This window comes from Nicotiana attenuata, unplaced genomic scaffold (genome assembly GCF_001879085.1).
Source record: "Nicotiana attenuata strain UT unplaced genomic scaffold, NIATTr2, whole genome shotgun sequence".
Taxonomy (NCBI): domain Eukaryota; kingdom Viridiplantae; phylum Streptophyta; class Magnoliopsida; order Solanales; family Solanaceae; genus Nicotiana; species Nicotiana attenuata.
In genome coordinates, this window is record NW_017672422.1 from 39,730 (window position 1) to 52,186 (window position 12,457).

A 12,457-nucleotide genomic window follows, 5' to 3' on the forward strand; every position below is an offset into this window, starting at 1 on the left:
CTGCTTGTATAATCTTACAGTTTCACAGAGTGACTTCAAAATTTACAGAGTCAATTATAAAGTAGTTAGACATATCTTATTATATGCTTTCTGACGAAATTACTTCTCGCATGTTAGATGGGTTATTAGTTACAATGAAGCAAACTGCATATATTAATGTAAACCTTAGATAAAATACAAATTACTCTTCCAATACACAGACGCGTAAACACACAAAAATGTCAAGGAAAACGTAACTTTAAACCAAAAACAGGAAAGAAATTCCTCCTACAGTACTTTGTGCAAAATTAAAGTGGTTAAATGTCTAAATTTTAACCCTGTTAACACTCAAAAAATTACAAACGACTATAGGTAGCTCAAAGTCAAAACATGTGCAGTTGATTGTAAGCATAGTGTATTAGCACAGTTGATTGTAACTTGTAAGCATAGAGTGAACAAGAATGATAATGCGTCTGATTAATCTAAAGTATGAATTAAACTCAATATAAAAACAAAATTATATGAATGGAAGATCCGTAATATGTTATACTAATCGTACTATTTGTCCCAAAATGTTATACTCTGGTAAATTTCTTCTACTAGTTATGGAAAATTCTTACATTTCAAATAGTAAAAATAGTTTTCACTAACACTACGTTTAACTTCTTTTAATACGAATTAACTATTTTCCTCTTTTTACTGCACAATTATTAATGGCGCCTACATGTTCTTTTAATAAACTAAATAATTTTGTGTACAACTTTTCTCTTAGTAATCATGATTAATTAAAATCAACAACTATATTGGAATATAATGGCGGAAGTATATATATATTGTATAGGCTAAAATATGTTCGTATTAATTGTTCGCATGAGAAAGCGACACGTGGACCCGAAAACAAAAGACAATTAGGTCTGAAGGCAACAATCTCAAAGAGAATGGTATTCATAACGGCGAATTAAATATCTGCTACTCGGTAGCATTTAATGGAGAATATTTTATAGCATTAAGTGCACGGTCCGTTACAGAGAATAAGGCATTCACTGCCTACCGTACACATTCTTCAATGACCCTCATAATTGTCAATTAAGAGGGGCTTGATCCTAGGGCCTTGTTCCCTAGGTGTAACTATAAATAGTGAGCTCTACAGCCATTGTAAAGGACATGAATTTTCTCACAAGTTAATACTATACTTTGCTCAAAGCTTAATACTATTTTATCTTCTTGCTTATTAATATTGTTCTTATTGTCCCCGGAAGCTCCGCTCTCGGAATCGAGATTTCTGCTATTTTGTTTTATTTTTAAGGCTAAGTCTTACTTTCTTATTTAATTCATTTATCATTTTAGGATCAAATCGATTCACTTGTCTATAAGCCACGTATAAATTCAACTGTACCATTTTACGGGTAAACAGCCACCGTGGGGCTTAGACAGTTGTGTAATTGAGTTGGTCCTTGCATCTATTACTAATTCGTTTGATTATTTGTTCTTAGCAAAAATCATAGAAAATGGAAGATAACGGTGTCAATATCGTACATAACATTAAGGCCCAAGGAAATCAATCTCAGCACGAAGACTCAATCAGTGATACCCGCAATAAGGGGGATGAGGCCACGCCGGTCCACGGCGGGCAATATCCGCGACATGTTCGAGAAGCAATTCCTGATGATGCTGAAGACGAACACGTCGTTGAAACAGTAAGGATCTTGAGAGAGAAACAAAAAGCCATTATAGGCCATCTCTCACGACATGATAAGGTCATGGCGGAGTTGAAGCAAGCATTGTCAGGTGCTTCCAACAACGCGAATGGAGGAGGTCCAGTTCCTCCTGGTGCTCTCGCAAATAAAACAACGAAGAGGGTCGACAACAACACCTCGAGGGGCAAAATCGGCTTCGATGAGGCCGGGGGGAACGGTAGCAGATCCAGTAACAACAACGAGAATGATACTTTTAAAATCGAACTCATGCGGTTTATGAGGGAAATAAATGCCCGAATGGATTAGATTCCGAGCGCACCACCAGTGTTGAAAGGACCGGACTCAAAGAAATATACCAGTTGTCGTTCAAACCAAGCGCGGCACCAGAGTTGATCCCGAAGCGATTCAAAATGCTATACGTGCCGAAATATGATGGGACTTCAGATCCTCAGGAGCACATCACCACCTATACAACGGTAGTGAAGGGAAACAATTTAGCTCCGCACGAGATTGAGTCAGTCTTCTTGAAGAAATTCGGGGAGACCCTCACAAAGGGGGCCCTGACATGGTATTCACTCCTGCTCGAGCATTCCATAGATTCCTTCGAGATGCTCGCGGATTCTTTCATTAAGGCCCATGCCCGGGCCAGACAGGTATAGGCCTGAAAGGCCGACATATTCAGGATTGCACAAGGAGAGGCTGAATTGCTGCGGGAGTTTGTGACTAGATTCTAAAAATAAAGGATGCTACTCCCAGTCGTACCACACGAATGGTCAATAGAAGTATTTGCTAAAGGGTTGAATCCGCGAAGTTCTGATGCTTCCAAAAAATTGAAAGAAAATCTGCTCGAGTTCCAGGCAGCAACATGGGCGGATGTTCACAACCGGTACGAGTCAAAGATAAGAATTGAGGATGACCAGCTCGGTTTCCCAGAGTTGGCCAAGGGTCATGTCGAGAGAAGTACAAAGAGAAATTAAAGGATGATTTCGAGACAAATACGATCTTCAAGGGGTCATTTTTTGCCCTATAAACGGGCTGAAGGACGCGGCAGAGGTTTTCGGCGGATAGATTTGCTACAGATAGGAGAGTCGATCGCGACCGAAATAACAGGTCATTGCAGGACAAGGAGATATCAGGTTCTCGAGATTCCTCCTACCCCAGTCTTTCTGAATACAACTTGAACGTCAACATAGTGGAGCTGGTGTCGGCTATGAGGAACATTATAGAAGCACGGTTCTCGATGCCAATGAGATCCGATCCCAGCCAAAGAGATCCTAATTTACCATGGGACCAACGACCACCAGATAGGGGACTACTGACATGTGCGAGAAAGTGGTAGAGAATTCTTGAGTGATCGGGCTAAAAACAATTACGGCCACAATCGGGATAATGCAGAGCCTTCGAAAGCAGGAGAAGATCCTCCACGTTTGACGATCAACATGATTTATGGGGGGAACGAGATTAATGGTATGACACTTTCGGTGGCAAAAAAGACGAAGGTGTTAGTGACCCACGCTAAGGGACTTCGAGAACTTGCTGAGGACGATATTACTTTCACGGTGGAAGACGCAAATGGACTGCTACTGCCGCACAATGATGCATTAGTTATCTCTTTAAATATATTAGATTTTAAAAGTAAACATGTTTTGGCAGACCGAGGAAGTTCGGCCAATATTATCCAGTTGAGAGTGTTGGAGCAAGCCAAGCTCACCGGAAGTATCATACTGGCCACAAAACTCATCACCGGGTTTAATCTGGCAAGCGTGACAACCCGAGGAGAGATCCTACTACCCACAAACTCTGAGGGGGTGATGAAGATAACCCTTTTCGAGGTAGTGGACGGAGATATGGGTTACAATATTATCCTTAGGAGACCATGGTTGCACGAGATGATGGTCGTACCGTCAACATATCATCAATTTCTGAAGTTCCTAACTTCTGAGGGAATAAAACAAATAAGAAGAGACCAACCGACATCAAGGGAGATAAATGCAATCTCAGTTTCCAGTAGCAAAGGGAAGGAGCATGCAACATAGCAATTACAGGAACCGACGACTGCTCCCTGATCTCGTCCAATTCACACCTCAAATCAAGGATATGAAACGGTCGATTGCAATAGTAGTACCCAACATGAGTCGGGGTCAATTTCTACAGGGAGTTGTAAATGGGAGTTAGGAGTATATATTGTAGTACGTGAGTTTGAACTACCTCAATTTCACTTTCACAAATTGGGGTTGTTTTTACGTCTATTTTAAACTAAGATTGCAAAGTTAAGAAATGAAACCAAGAGATTGTTTTTTGTTGTTTTTCAAGTTTTGTAAAAAGCCTGGGGCTATGACCATCACCTAGGTGTTTGCCTAATGGGATATAAACCTTAATGCTTGTTTTGTTGATAGAGATGTATCGTAGCTATCAACCCTCAATTACCCACTCAACACCTCTCGGTCAGACAATGATTTTGCCCCATTTGGCTTTCTCAAGTCCAAATGGGTATTTGCTCAAAAGGGTTGATAAAAGCTCAAGTCGGGTTATTGCCATCTCTAGGTTGAACCCTTTAATTGGGATTATCAATCTCTCGATTGACCCAATTTCTTGTTAGCCAAGTTTTATTAAACTGTCTTTCTTTGTCAAGTAGAGACCAAGTCAAATAGGCATGAACTAATGTGTACAACCATTAATTCCACAAATTAAAGCATGAACAAGGCTAAATAATAAACACTCAACCATAAACAAGTATTAAATTAAACACCCATAAGGTTTACACACTAGGGTTGGGTCACAACCCTAGTAAAAATCTATCTACTCATCTTTGAAATTGAAGAAATAGAAGAAGAGATGCTAATTAAACTCATATTGTAAAATCAAAATGATAAAATCTATGCTAAAATATCACAAAATATGAAAGACTACTAAAAGAAGCAAAGAGAAACGGCTACTGTAGTTGCTGATGTAAAAAGTTGACCTAATTTTGTGAAACTCGTTTATTTATTCAGGGCTGAAAATTTCGAACAAATATGCCCTTCGGGAGGTTCTGCGGCCGCACAATTCCATATGCGGTCCGTAGAAGTGTTCATCTTGCAGGAGCTGGGATTCTGCGGCCTCACAATTCTCAATTGTGGCCGCGAGGCACTGCGGTCCGGAGATTTATCACTACGGTCGCAATGTGTTGTTCTGCGGCCGCACAATTCTTGTGCAGTCCGCAATCTTGAGGGACTTGGACTTTGGAAAATTGCACACCCTCTGAAGTTGATTTCCAATTCTTCAATTGCGGCCGTACAATTCCTTTACGGACCGTGTTTTGCTAGGAAGCCTGTTGGGTTTTTCTTTATTGTTTGCGGCCGCAGATGAAATTCTGCAGTCCTCACTTTGCAAGTTCTTGTGCCTTTTGTTGCCTTGTGTTTTGATTACTTCTTTTGAGTCGGATTTCACCTCGGGAGTCCAACTTCCAACATTCCTGCAATTTTGCACATTTCATCAGTTTCAGGAACACAATTAAACGCTTTTAGACTAAAACAAAAGCTAAAAGGCGCTAATAAGTAGTCAAAATCCCCACTTATCACTCCCGAGGCGAGCAAAGTCAACCAGGGGTGGATTCATTGGAATCCTATTAGGTACCGAGATACATCCAGGTATCGGAAGAAATGGACGCAACAAAATCCACAACGGAAGAACTTGAACAAGTCACATTGTTTGAAAAGTTCTTGGAGAGGAAGTTTCACTTGAGGACAGGACTAAACCCCCGAGCTCAGGTCTGGATTAATCGAATTCCTTAAATTTAATGTTGACTGTTTTGCATGGTCGCATGCGGATATGACTGGTATCCTACCGGAAGTGGCCGTACACAAACTAAGCTTGGATCCCAACCTCCCCCTGTTAAGATAGAAAAAACGTCCTATTGCCGAGGTCAGAAACAAATTCTTCAAAGAAGAGGTAACTCGTTTGCTTGATATCGGTTCAATCTAAGAGGTAAAGTATCTTGACTGGTTAGCTAACGTAGTAGTAGTTCCAAAGAGGAACAATAAATTTTGCATGTGCGTAGACTATAAGGATTTAAATAAGGCGTGCCCAAAGGGCTCGTTCCCATTGCGAAACATTGATCAAATGATTGATGCGACGGTCGGGCACGAGTTGGTGAGTTTCCTCGATGCTTACTCTGGGTACAACCAAATCAAGATGAACCCAGAGGATCAGGAAAAAACTTCGTTCATAATGAACTTCGGCACATATTGTTATAATATAATGCCTTTCGGGCTAAAAAATGCCGGAGCTACTTATCAACGGCTCATAAACAAAATGTTTGAAGAACAAATAGGGAAAACTATGGAGGTTTACATAGATGATATGCTGGTTAAGTCTTTGAATGCAGGTGATCATCTTAAACGCCTGCAAGAAACCTTTGACATCTTAAGGAAGCACAACATAACGCTTAATCCCGAGAAGCGTGCATTCGGGGTCAGCTCCGGTAAGTTCCTGGGATTCCTGGTGTCGCAATGGGGGATCGAGGTTAACCCCGATAAAATTAAAGCCATCGAAGAAATCCCAGACCAGCTAGCAAGCGTAAAAGAGGTTTAAAGGCAGATAGGGAGACTGGCCGTTTTGAGCAGATTCATTTCCCGATCTTAGGAGAAATGCCATCATTTCTTTGCACTCCTAAAAAAGAAGAATAACTTCGAATGGACTCCGGAATGTCAGTAGGCTTTGAAGGATTTGAAAAGATATTTGTCAAGTCCTCCTTTATTGACAAAACCGGAGGAAGGCGAACAACTACTGATCTACTTAGCGATTTCGGAGGTAGCGGTAAGTGCCGTTTTAGTCCGTGAGGACGAAGGTACTCAATCTCCTATTTATTATGTTAGTTAAATTTTAACGGGAGAAGAAATTCGCTACTCACATATGAAAGAATTGGCCTTACCTCTCGTAGTCGCCACTCGAAAGCTTAGGCCTTATTTCCAATGTTATCGGATAGCAGTGGTGACCACCTTTCCCTTGCAGAATATCCTTCATAAACCTGAACTATCGGGTAGGTTGGTCCAGTGGGCAATCGAAATGAGTGAATTTGACATAGAGTATAAACCTAGGACTAAGATTAAATCACAAGTTTTGCCAACTTTGTAGCCAATTTCAGTCCGGGACTGTTACTTTTGGCTACCAAATAAGCAGTGATGGTGTCAGAATCAACATCAGGAGTTTGGAACTTGTTCACAGACGGAGCTTCCAATATGAAGGGGTACGGGCTCGGCATAGTATTAACCATGCCCTCGGGAGAAACCCTAAGGCAGGCCATAAGAACTGTTCCACTGACTAACAATGAAGCTGAGTATGAAGCTTTGATTGCAGGACTCGAGCTGGCCCAAGGACTGGATTCCGAGGTTATAGAAATCAAATGCGACTCCCAATTGGTATGAAACCAGGTATACATTATCTTCGAAACCAAAGAGGAATGCATGCAACAGTATGTAGTGAAACTCTAGGCTCTGCTCGCTCGGTTAAGGTAATGGTCAATTACGACATCCCGAGGGAAGAGAATGCGGAAGCAGACACGCTAGCCAATCTGGGATTGTCCATGGAAATAAAGGGATCAGACTCCAGTACGGTCGTACAGCTTATGCATTCGATATTGGACGCAGACACCTATTACGAAGTAAATGCAACCAACTTGGTCTGGGACTGGAGAAATGAGATCATACATTATCTCGAGCACGGAAAACTGCCAAAAGATCCCAAGGCATCTCGGGCGCTGCGCACTAAAGCAGTTCGATACAGCTTTGAGGAGGTCGGTTGTATAGAAGATCTTTCCAAGGCCCATCCCGATGTTTGGGGGCTTCCGAAGCCAACTACGTTATGCGAGAACCACGAAGGGATCTGCGAGAATCACTTAAACACGGTTTCCATAGTGTTAAAGTTAATTAGGGCAGGACACTACTAGCCCCGGATGAAACAAGACGCCAAGGCTTATGTTCAAAATGCGATAAATGTCAATGCTACGCACTATTGGTACATCAACTGGCAGAGCCACTACACTCCGTTTTGGCGCCATGGCCGTTTGTGAAATAGGGGATGGATATAGTCGGTCTCTTGCTACTAGCCCCAGATTAGGTAAGATATCTTTTGATTTTAACTGACTATTTTTCTATGTGGGTTGAAGCAGGTCCCAATTAAAAGATCGACGAACGCGAAGTGGTAGATTTTTTGTGGGAGAATATAATTTGCAGATTCGGGATACCAAAAGAGATAGCCTGCAACAACGGGCCACAATTTATAGGCGCAAAGGTCCCAAAATTCCTTGAAGACTTAAAAATCAAAAGCATCACATCATCACCCTATCACCCGAGCGCAAACGGTCAAGCGGAATCAACAAACAAGTTGATTATCCAAAATCTCAAAAAGGTTGGAAGCGACCAAAGGCAAATGGCCCGAAGAGGTACCGGGAGTACTATGGGCATATCGAACAATGGAAAAATCAAGCACGTAGGAGACTCCTTTCTCTCTTGTGTACGGAGCGAAAGCCCTGATCCTGGTGGAAGTAGGAGAACCTACCCTAAGATATTTTCGGGCGGACGAAGAAACAAATAATAAACCAATGTTGGTCAAATTGAAGTTGCTCGACGAACGCAGGGACTTGGAGCATATAAGGATGGAAACCCAAAAGCAGAGAATAGAAAGATATTACAATCGAAGAGCCAACCTCCATTATTTCAAAGTAGGAGCTTAGTTTTGAGTAAAGTAACTCAAAACACCCGGGAGCTCAACGATAAAAGCTAGGTCCAACATGGAAAGTCCCCTACTGGGTTTCAGCTATCACCGAAAAAAGGTCATATGAATTAGAAAATCAATACGGAGTAAAGTTGCCGAGCAACTGGAATGTGTCACACCTCATGAGATGAGCCTCGCCTATACTGAAAGTATGTGCTACACTATTTTTCCCTTCGTCCAGTTTTTGTCCCAATCGGGTTTTTCTGGAAAGGTCTTTAACGAGGCAGCAATGGAAAGCATACTACGAAAGAAGCTCCATCATCATAAATAAGACCTTTCAACGACAAGGCATGCAAGTAACAAGCCACTGAGGAGCGGTTAGATAGTCTTTTGCTCGGTAGCAAAGTTCCTACCGGGAAATAAAGTTTGTTGTCGGAAAAAGATTACCCGATCGTTTATAAGTACAAGCCACTGAGGGATTGTTAAATAATCTTTGGCTCAATAGAAAACATTCCTAAGGGGAATTGAATCGACATGGAGATTATCTAACCATTCACCAGTCGAATTTACAAAGGAAAAAAACTTTCAGTGTTCCAATTCGCATTCTTCGCATTCGAACATTGGGGGAAATGATATGAGAATATGGCAACAAAGACTGCTACATCGACCGAAAATACGGAACCCAATAATGAAGTTGTATCATCGGGACCGGGGATTGCCTGGCCAGCCCCGTAGAAACACGTTGTGCAAATTAGCCACAAGTAATGGTAATTTTTTTTAGCATGACGAATGCTTATGTGATTTTAAAATGTAAGGAATAAAGTGAAGTCCTTTTATTTTTATCTTGTTTCTTGTTGAACGATGAATTAATTTTATCATTTGAAAGTTAAACAAGTACTTCAAATGCTAGTGCCGTAATGAACTGGAGACGTCCTCTTCAAGAGCACTGTAAACATAAGAGGGCCCTCTCTTATAAGTCCCTCACGGTAAAGGGTTGATTCCGGAAGAGCTTATGAACGAAACTCAAATGCTCTCGGGAAAAGATACACCTGAAGCCTTGCATAATTCGACGCAAAGAGAAAAACTTTCGTAAACACTTAAACAAAAAGTACGCAAAGAAAATGAACTTGCACAATACTAGAACGAAAAAGTACTTCTATTTGTAACAAACGTGCCAAGAAGCACGAGGACAAAAGTATAGAAAAGAAAGAAAAAACTAAGCTACTGCATCTCTGGATCTCGGAGGGAAAGAAACATCTGCACCCCCATGAGAAGTGGGTGGATGCACCGCCGGCCCAATATCTTGACCTTCACCATCGTGGCCTTCAGCATCATCACTTTCCGGTTCTTCTTCAGTTCCCAAGAACTCGGAACCGAAACCAGAACTAGAAGAGTCGGTAGCATCAGGCTAGACTGGAAGACCCCTTCGGGTGACTCCAGCTCACGGGCCTTGGCAAATTCGGCATCGAAGTCAATGACTCTCGTTTTGGCCTCTTACAAGGTTTTTCTCCTTATTGTATACATACAATATGTTTTTTCAAAAATGAAGGATGCCGCTCGGCGCTGAAGTTCTTCTTTAAGACGGTCGACCTCGGTTGAAATGTTATCCCGCTCAGATCTAGTGGCCCGGAGGCTGACATCAAGGTCACGGATAGTGGAGTTGAAAACTCTATTGTGCTCAATGACCCTTTTATGCCTCTCTTCCAACTGGGCATACTTATCCTCGGTACCAGTAACTTCTTTAGTTTTGGAGTTCAAGGCCACCTCCAAATTATTCAATCTTTTAGTAGAGGCAGCATCGCGATTGGATGCAGCAAGAACGACATTGTGGACCTCGACCCACTTTGGCCTAGCTTCTTCAAATTGCACCCTTAACTGGATGGTCTCCTGGCTAAGGGTCACTACTTCTTGCTCACTTTTCTGCAATCGAGCCTCCAATTCACTGGCCTCAGCAGCTCGTGCTTGTAGTTCTGAAACGTAGGCATCAATCTGATCCCGCTCGACCTACAAATGATCCCGCTCGGAGGTAAGTTCTTCCTTATCAAGAATCAACATTTGAAGGCCCTCAGAAGCAAGGAAATCAGCTTGTATAATAGAAATGTAGACTTAAAACCTTTCCACAACAACAATAGAAGAAACAATAAAAGGAGACAAAGATCGTACTGTCGCTGTGTTGTGCATGGCATTTTTCAACAAACACTCTCCCGAGAGAGATTGTATTTCATTCCTATCTTTTTATGAAGCCAAAGGCTTCATATAATTAGCAAGTTCCACCGGCCGGGATAGCAGATGGCATCCGGTAGAAATCGAGAGGGAGACACTCCTCCTCCTTCGAGGATCTTCAGAAGGGGCAGAATAGTTGTGCTCCAAATTCCCATGAACTTGGGATTGGGGAAGAGGGACATCCTCTTCTCGGACAACTACGTCCGGTGGAGATGATGTAATAAATGTTGGTGGCGAAGGCATAGTTGGTAAATAAGGAGATGAAGCTGGTGGCGTTGTAGGTTGCGAAGCAGCTGCAACAACAGTAGTGGTAGTTATTGGTTGCTCATCAACCGAGGACGGGAGAGACCCGGTACCTAGCCTCATGGTACAGGGAACAACGACTGGGACTTAGAAGTGAGAATTGGCATTTTCCACGACATTATGGTCTTGAGTTCCGAGGCATCATCCTCGGTTGGCGTGACTAGCTTAACAGATTGAGCATTCTGTTGAGCTGGTGAAGGTCGTCGTCTTCTATGTAGAGAAGCCCCCTCATCACTAGCTCCTTTATCATCGTCTATCACCACGGTGTTCATGGTCGGCTCGGTCGCGGCGCTCATCACCACAACATCCGTGGACGGCTCGGGCACTACACTCCTCGCCTTTATATTTTTTCCCTCGGCCGCGGAGGAACGACGCCTTTTTGGTTGCTTGTTTTCCGTCCGGGGACTCCGAGAAGAAGCACTTGCACCAGAAGTAGGCCTGGAGACACCTGTTCAAGTGAAAGCCTCCTGCAGCAGCCTCGCCACGTCAGACGGATCAGCCAAAACGTCCTCCTTGAGGACGACAACTGAGCCCTGGGGTAGACCTGAATTCAACAGGAGAGAAAGGTTAATCAATCTTCCTATACGAAAGGTAAAGACAAGATGTGTTCGACCTACCATTATTTTTGGCCTTACACCCATTTTTAAGGGCCAATTCTTTCTACATGCGGGTCTCGGGCTTAGTGACATCTAAAATCTTCTGGGCTCACTGGTCCGGGTCTTCAACCCTAGGTGGTGTCCACTGAGTTGCTGAAATAAGTGAAAGAATAGGTATCCATAACAACATGGGGTGATCTTTAACTATAAGAAAAGACAAACGGTGAACTTACGAGTACGGTTCCATAATTGCGGAAAGGATGGAGACATGGCCGGAATGGTATCCCTAGGGGCAAATGCAACTAACCGCTCCATCCATCCATGGTCATTGTCATCATCCATGCTGGTTAGCAAAGCATGATGGCCACGTTTGCTGAAATTTATCATTTCCCCGTGGAAAATCTTGAGGGATTAAAGGTTCATTAATCGAGCCAAAGATAGCTCTTCTCCCGTCTCCTGCATAGAGGCCGAAGACAAGTAATTATTCTCTACACAGAAGGACTTACGTGTGCTAGGCATACTTGGTAACGGATGCTTTACTCCACGATAACGGAGTCGGGCTCCCAGCTCAAGGAGAACGGTCCCAAAGTGAAAGGGTACGTGTACAAAATAAGTGAAACCTTCTTGGGTAAGGTTATCCGCTCCACCAGGTCAGGAGCGATAATGTTTAAATCATGGCAATGGCAGTCTTCCTTCATAGCAGGAATGCTGGAAGGACGGATGGAAGAAGGATACACGCCAACAGCCCATGGGCGAGGGTTAGCGGAAGGATACTTTTCTTCGAAGTCCTTAGTTGTGATGAGTTTTCTTGGAATAATGACGCTCACCGTGGGAGGAGCAGAATCATCAGTACTACCTTTTTTCTTTAAGGAACTAGGATTTCTGGAAGAAGAGGTCATTGTTATTAGAAGGGAGAAAAGGACTTTTTCTGAAGAAGAAGATTAGAGAAAGTTGAAGACAAATATG